This window comes from Corythoichthys intestinalis, chromosome 9, assembly GCF_030265065.1.
Source record: "Corythoichthys intestinalis isolate RoL2023-P3 chromosome 9, ASM3026506v1, whole genome shotgun sequence".
In the NCBI taxonomy this organism is placed as follows: Eukaryota; Metazoa; Chordata; class Actinopteri; order Syngnathiformes; family Syngnathidae; genus Corythoichthys; species Corythoichthys intestinalis.
This window is the reverse complement of record NC_080403.1, coordinates 45,268,437-45,277,245: the sequence shown is the minus strand read 5'-3', so window position 1 is coordinate 45,277,245 and position 8,809 is coordinate 45,268,437.

Below are 8,809 nucleotides of genomic sequence, written 5' to 3'. Positions count from 1 at the left end.
TTTATTTGGTGTGATGCATTTTTTGGTATATGGCAAAATAGATTTTGGATATCTGACTTTTTTTGTGTGCTGCAAAATGGATTTTGGTATGTGGCATTTTTATTTGGTATGATGCAATTTTTTGGTATGTGGCGAAATGGATTTGGGTACGTGGCATTTTTTTGGGTATATGGCAAAATAGATTTTGAATATTTGACATTATTTTGGTGTGTGGCAAAATGGATTTTTGTATGTGGCCTTTTTTTTGTATGAGGCTAAATGGATTTTGGCATGTGGCATTTTTTTTTTTTTTTTTTTTTTTTTTTTTTTTGTGGTATATGGCAAAATATATTTTGGATATGTGACATTATTTTGGTATGTGGCAAAATGGATTTTGGTATGTGACATTTTTTTGTATGAGGCTAAATGGATTTTGGCATATGGCATTTTATTTGGTATGTGTCAAAATGGGTTTTGGTATGTGGCATTTTTTACAATAAAGCCCTATTCTATTCTATTGTATTCTATTCTATTCTATTCTATTACAGCGCATTGACGTTCAACTGGCACCCAAGTCAGGCCTTGCCATTGATGGCTATGCACCTCCTAATTTTCCATTCATTTTGACTGGCAAAAAAAACATGTGTGGCTGTGATTTTTGACCATACACTTACCATTACAGCTCATTGACTTTCAATTGGCACCCACGTCAGGCTATGCCATTGACGGCTATTCACGTCCAAATTTTCCTATTATTTCGATTGGCAAAAAAAGGCCACCTGCCAAAAGTCATTTTGCCACATTCCAAATACCAGTTTTCGTTCTCGCTGTCTCTCCTAAATTGTGTGAGAAATACACTCGATGCGTGAGAATCGAGAAACCTTGTTTGATAAGAGATTCATGCAGTAAGACCTGGACAATTAATATTTAGTTATTGTTTTTTAATTCTAAAAATCCAGCTTTCTGTCAGCAGCTTACATACAGTACAGCCTGTATGATTAGTATACAAAATAATACAGCAGTGTAAATTGTTCTTTTATTTTTCAAAATTACATAGGTACAATATACAATACATTTGATGTACTCTGTAAATAGTTCACAAACAAAAATAAAAATTGACATCAGATAACCACAACTTTGATACAAAGAATAAGATGTGTGTCCGAAATGAGCATCACTTGATCGTTGCATTTGAATATCAGATGACAACGAAAGAATCAGATGGCCAAAATTGTCGCTCATTCAGCACAAAACAGTAGAACCACTTTTTGCAGCATGGATTTCGAAGCAGTGCCATTTGAATCCAAGCTGAAGAGATCAGAGAAAAAAGTTTTGAGTTTTAGACTCCAACATAATCAGTGAAAAAAAATGCACCCATTTTGAATGTTAAAATGGTTTGGACAAAAACACAGTAAATCAGGGTCAGCAGATTGGATGTCTATCAACGTCAAAGAGAGAGAGGAGTTCTACTTACAACACTGGCCTCATGAGCATCTTCATTGATTCCTCCTTCATCCTCTTCTTCTCCTTTTTCTCTGGTATCTGATCCCAGATCTCGGTGTTCACCCATAATGCCTCAGGGAGGGCCAGCCCAGCTTGAAAGGTAGTAATCCTGCGACACATGGGGCAGCAGATGGTTTGCGTCGCTCTGTCCACATTTGCCAGTTTCTCCAGACAAGGGGCGCAGAAGGTATGACTGCAGCGTAGTAATCGGGGGACCCGCTGACTACGTGAGTACTCGTGAAAGCACACCACACACTCTAGATCTTCATTTGGCGACATGCTGGGGACACTCGGCAAGCTGTGTGCATATGACAATTATGTTACACTTGGCATATTTTCCAACACAAGTAGGTGGACAAGGAGAAAAGTGTTCACGATGTTTCGATTGTACAGTCAATTTATGCGGAGTACCATAACTTTCAGGAACCACAGTGGAGTATATTCTGAAGACTAGGGATGTCCCCGATCCGATCACATGATCGGAAATCGGGCCTGAGCACGTTATTTTTAGAAGATCGGATTAATAAGATCGGAGTTTTTTTAAGTATTAATTCATTGGCTGTCATTTGACTGGGGGACATAGACATCATCATTATTGACGGGTCAGCACGGCCATGCACTGCGCAACTCCTCCGAGCAGGGGGCCGCCCACATCAAGAGGTGCTATTCACAAACACACGCACGCAACGAACTAACGGTGGATTTCGGTTCAAAAAGTACGAAAGCTGTACCACATGCAAACAGGAAGGATTGTCTCAGGAGTGATTTGTTTGAGGATTCAAGGTAATTATTATATTTTTCGTACCATGCATTCATTTTGAAACGTTGTGAAAAAAAATGGAGAAATTAGCCGCTAAGGCATTGGCATCATAGTTCGCAATATTTACGTAAAGTAAATGCTACCTGCACGTTTTTTTGCTTTTAACCAAGAATCTAGACCTTTTTTCATCTATATCTATAAAGAATTCATGGATTTAAGCATTTATTCACAAGAATTTCAACGTAAAAAAGCTCTTTGTTGTTGACAGGCGGCGCCACAGTGGACATAAAGACGAGCTGCACATTTGACATATTTACGTAAAATAAATGCTACCTGCACGTTATTATTTTTTTTTGTTTTAACCAAGAAACGAAACTGTTTTACGACCATATCTATAAAGAATTCAGGGATTTAAGCATTTTTCACAAGAATTTCAACGTAAAAAGCTCTTTGTTATGGGCTTGTGGTAAGGCGGCATCACAGTGAACTTAAAGACGCACATTTGACATAATAACGTAAAATAAATGCTACCTGCACGTTTTTTTTGTAATCCATCCATCCATCCATTATCTTCCGCTCAGTCCGGGGTCGGGTCGCGAGGGCAGCAGCTTTAGTAGGGAAGCCCAGACTTCCCTCTCCCCAGCCACTTCAGCCAGCTCCTCCGGCGGGATTCCAAGGCATTCCCAGGCCAGCCGAGCGACATAGTCTCTCCAGCGTGTCCTGGGTCGACCCCGGGGCCTCCCGCCGGTGGGACATGCCCGGAACACCTCTCCAGGGAGGCGTCCAGGAGGCATCCGAACCAAATGCCCGAGCCACCTCAACTGGCTCCTCTCAACGCGGAGGAATAGCGGCTCGACACCGAGCCCCTCCTGGATGACCGGGCTTCTCACCCAATCTCTAAGGGAGAGCCCGGACACCCTGCGGAGGAAACTCATTTCGGCCGCTTGTATCCGGGATCTTGTTCTTTTGGTCACGACCCACAGCTTGTGACCATAGGTGAGGGTAGGAACGTAGCTCGACGGGTAAATCGAGAGCTTCACCTTTTGGCTCAGCTCCTTCTTCACCACAACGGACCGGTGCAGAGTTCGCATCATTGCAGACGCTGCACCGATCCGCCTGTCAATCTCCCGCTCCCTCCTACCCTCACTCATGAACAAGACCCCAAGATACTTGAACTCCTCCACTTGGGGCAGGATCCCATCCCCTCCTCCGTGAGTCATCACCTTATCGTGGTGGAGGGGTTTGCATGTCCCATTGATCCTTGGAGCTACAGTATGTTGTCTGGGGCTTTAAGCCCCTGGCAGGGTCACCCATGGCAAACAGGTCCTAGGTGAGGGGCCAGACAAAGCATGGCTCAAAAGGACCCCTATAATGAGTAAAGCAAATGAACTCAAGTTTCCCTTGCCCGGATGCGGGTTACCGGGGCCCCCCTCTGGAGCTAGGCCTGGAGGTGGGGCTCGAAGGCAAGCGTCTGGCTGCCAGGCCTGTCCCCATGGGGCCCGGCCAGGCACAGCCCGAAAAGGCAACGTGGGTTCCCCTTCCCATGGGCCAAAGGGGTCGGGTGCGTAGGGAGTTGGGCGGCAGCCAAAGACGGGGGCCTTGGCGGTCCGACCCCCAGCTGCAGAGGCTAACGTTTTTCTTGCTTTTAACCAAAAATCGAGACTGTTTTGCGTCCATATCTGTAAAGAATTCAGGGATTTAAGCATTTATTCTAGGGCTGTCAAAATTATCGCGTTAACGCGCGGTAATTAATTTTTTAAATTAATCACGTTAAAATATTTGACGCAATTAACGCACATGTCCCGCTCAGACAGTATTCTGCCTTTTGGTAAGTTTTACAGCAAGGTTTTTTGTGCTAACAGCGAACTTTTGTGGTCGCTTTGCGACATGGTTTATTGCTTTCTTGCCAGTTCAATATGGCTGCACGACGTCTCGGGCTGACGCCTACGTTGTAATGTTGTGCTTATATGATCCTTGGACAAGATTTGTCCGTAAGTATGGTTGTTGTAAAGAATGTACATATTACAGTATGTTAGTAAGCGAAATGTTATATTTTTTGTATGAGACGCTTTTTGTTTATGTTTAGTGAACCTGTATAGCGTGCTAAGCTAACGTTGTTGCTAATGCAATGCTTGTGTACTTTTTTTTGTAGTTTCACTACGGTCTAAAGAGGACAGTGGTTTGAGGCCATTTTATTAATAAATCAGATGAAAAATGAAAAAGTCTGATTATTAAGGCGTCGTTCACTAGCTGTCTAGCTTTGGAAAAAGTAGACGCTTCGGAGTGAGGACAGCATAGACAGATTTAAATGACAGTAGAGTGAAATGCCCACTACAGTCCTTATGTACCTTATGTTGAATGTATATATCCATCTTGTGTCTTATCTTTCCATTCCAACAAATTATTTTACAGAATATATATATAATTTACAGAAAAATATGGCATATTTTATGGATGGTTTGAATTGCGATTAATTACGATTAATTAATTTTAAAGCTGTAATTAACTTGCTTAAAAATTTTAATCGTTTGACAGCCCTAATTTATTCACAAGAATTTTCAACGGAAAAAGCTCTTTGTCTGTGATTCCAATCGGTCAGCTTTGACGGCCTCACCAACAATGCAGGCCCCCTATGTATCGGCCCCGCATCCCATCAGTTACATTATGAGGTCTGTGTAGGTGATTTGGTAGTGATCATTCGATCAGATTGGATCGATTGGACCTCTATCGCCGTCAATGGCAGTGAAACATGATCCGATCCCAGTCCATACAGTTCTACAAGCAACAAAATAATCCGGAGGTATAGCCCTCAGGGCTGTCTCCAATCCGATCACGTGATCAGAAATCAGGCCTAATCATGTCATTTTTACAAGATAAGAATCAGGTGAAAAACATTAGGGTTTTTAAGATTTTTTTTTTTTTTTTTTGCAGTTTAAGGGCCATAGGGTAATAAGATTTACAATGATGCCGTTTTTTTCTGTGCAACATTTTTGAAAGATCAGAATCGGGTGGAAAAAGATTGTGTTTTAAAGTTTTTTAATGGCTACAAAGCAACAAAATAATTAAGATGGACAAGGATATTGTCAAAATAAACAAAAAAATGCATGTTTTTTAAACACATTTTAAAATACATTAATAAAGTGCAGAGGTACCAGATTGGTACTTTGTATTGGCAGATCCTCAAAATTAGGTAACTCGAGCTCGGTTGCAAAAATATGTGATCGGGACAAATTTACTAAAGACTAGAGTTGTTCTTGATAAAAGCATTTTAAAATTAAATGAAATAATGTCGACATCAGTTTTTCAGTATCGGTTTTGGGCCAATATGAATGTTTCCTTCAAAGTTAATGTAGAAGCCTTCGTATATTCCTTTGTATAAGGCAGTACTTCTCGAATAGTGGGGCGCGCCCCCCTAGGGGGGCGCAGAGCGATGCCAGGGGTGGCGCGTGTGACCTCGGGGAACATGCTTTTTTTCCCCTTTTTTTTGCCGTACTAAAATGAAGTGTACTTGCACATCCACTCAGTGGGTGGCAGTGGCACTCTCATTTTCAAAGTGCGCGCAGTATTTTTGAAGTAAGCAAGAGCACACGGAAGAGACTCATGAAGAGCTGGAGAGCTGTGCGCCGTTTTTGAAAGCCGTTTTCCGGCCGGACTCACGCAGCGACCCACTGTCTTCTCCGGTTCTCACGTGTCCGTCCGAGAAGTGCCATTTTCGGCTTGGGATCATCACGACGACCGCCCTCACTTACGGTTCTCCCTCGGCCACCGAGAATGCGCTTTTTTGCAGGCTGTTTGCCTTTTGGCTTTGACATTTAATACAGTGGTAGACAAGGAAAGACCACTGTTTACTGTGTCTAAAAATGATAATAGCGGACAGCCGGAAGCCAAATCAATTAAACGCCACTTAAAGACATTAGACCCCAATCTTATTAATAAGCCGCTTGGTTGTTTTTCTGCGAAAACGTGCCGAATATTGCCAACAATCGTCCCACTTTGTCAGTGCTATATCAGTAAACCAGTGAGCACTGTTAGCATGCTCAGTGCAAAATAATCCCACATCATTGCAAACTGGAGGTGATACTGGAAGCAGTGAGCAGCGAAAATAAAAACTCATCTGTCCAAAGACACTTTTTTTCCCCCTTTTTCTATTCAGTTTTGTTTTTTCGGTCAAATTTTTGGGCATATTGTCCTCATGAGTTAATGTTTCTAATCAATTTGAATTTGTTATTATTTACTGATTTTATTTTTCAGTATCAAATGGTCAAAAATGCACCTGTGTATTTTTACAGTTTGGATGTGACTTTTTTTTTTTTTTTTAATTCAGGCAAATTGATGCGCGTTAAGTCTTTTCTGTTACAAACAAAACAATGTTAATAAAGTTATACTTTATAAGTTGATCTCTGTTATTTTCTCTAATAGAAAAAAAGATACAATGTGAGGCAGAGGCGTACTTATAATAGTAATATTATAGACAAATGATACTATTTACAGTGGCGGGAGAGTTTGGGGGGGTCACGAAACATTTACGTCTTCCTTGGGGGGGGGTAACAGAAAATAATTGAGAAGCATTGGTATAAGGGCTGGTCACAGCTTTGCACAGCAGTTATGCCTTTTGACCATTAGATGTCTCCAAACTAAGATGCTTGGGATTTGTTATGTGAGCATTATCATTATTAAAGCATCCAGTGGGACATCACAATGCAATAAGCCATAATATGTTAAGTCCACAACCGAATATTAGTTTTATATCGGTATCGGATTTTTGGAGTTGGACAATATCGGGATATTACTTATCGGTTAGAATGTCAGTATAGGACAACTCTACTGGCGACATTTAAAATTTCAAAGAGACATTTTTTTTTTTTTGCCAGAAAAAGTCATCTTGTATCAGAATAGCCCAACTCCCCATTCAAAAATGGCAGCATCATTCAGTATGTCAAATCATTGATGAGAAAGGTTATTGCAAGGGTCTTTCATTGTAATCTGCATGTATATTACAAATGGTGAATGTCATATTTTTGAGAATCAAATCATATTGATGGTTTCAGTACAAATCCATTTTTTTCCTGTGTATAATAAAAAACAGAAGATCTCATTGCCAAAATACTTGCATGATATGTATTTGAGATATACTTACTAGCAAGTTGAAAGTGTTGTTGCAGTGTGAAGTTAATACAGCAATGTCTGAGGTTTGCTTGGTTTGTTTCTGTACTTATATGCTGCTCAATTGTTTATTATTGTCACGTGACACACACGAGCGATATTCCAGGGAAATCTGTCTGGCAAATACTTACGAGTGTTCTGAATAATGCCATTCACACCACAACATGGGGGTGGGGGGATCAGCAGGCCTTCCACAACCTGACTGAATGTGTTATCTAAGTAAGAAGCAACATGCGACAGCCTTTGTGGGTGATTTATGGATTGACATTTTTATTTGCAAACTTTGCCCCTTCACACAAATGATGGTTCCATACAGGTGTGGCTCCCATTCATGAAGTTCAATAGTTACTTACACACTTTTTCCTGATTCTTTTAGTAGTGCAGACATTTTCCAGCATCCAATAAATTTTTTCCTAGACTTTATGCAGTAACCTAAGCACACACGGGGTACGTTGCAGATATGCGGTAGCAGTAAGGAGTAAAATTTGAAGGTCATGTCGATGGTAGTTTCAATTTACCACAAATTGAGACTCCATTGCATGGCTAAAAAATGAGAAGACTGAGGCTGCTTAAGCTAATTTTCGGCCAATGATGGAGATAGATGTCAAATCTGTTTTAACTGGAGTGAACGATCATTGGCATACTTATGGGATCTATAAATATGGCGGAAAACACTCAGGTGACTTGAAGCTCCACTCTGAGACCCCCAATTTGGCCAATTTTCAAAATTGTCCTATATGCATGTATGATACATCATTGGAAAGCTTAAAATCTCAATTTTCGGGGGGAAGAAAAATTTTGAACAGGAGGGCATTACTAAAAAAAAAAAAAAAAATTTAAACAGCAAAACCCTAACTGGAGGCGAGCGCACGCGAGAGCAGAATTAAAGACGCCACGATTTTAATGAGATATTATCGCGTACCTACCTCTTTTCGATCCAAAAGCTCCATGTAGCATGTATCACTGAGTATCAATACACAGCTGTGAATGGCTACAGCTGGATTTTTTTTTTTTTTTTTTTAATTTTATGGGTGAAACATGGTAATATAACAAGGGTCGCGATGCAGAAATCGCAGACATCAAGGAGTGATCGAGAGCTCCATTTTCATATACAGTGGGGAGAAAAAGTATTTGATACACTGCCAATGGGAAAACCCATTGGCAGTGTATCAAATACTTGTTCTCCCCACTGTATTTCCCCTTTTAAACATTTTTTCCCCCATTTTTCTTTGTTTGGACGATTATCATCTAAAATATTGGGGAAAATGCGACAGAAATGCGAGTAAATAATTTTTTTAAGTCGTTTTTTTTTTTTTTACATAAATATTAGACATCAATTAAGGATTCTAAGCTAAAAATGACAGACATTTCAAATAATAAATGCGATTACTTCGCTTCTTTTTA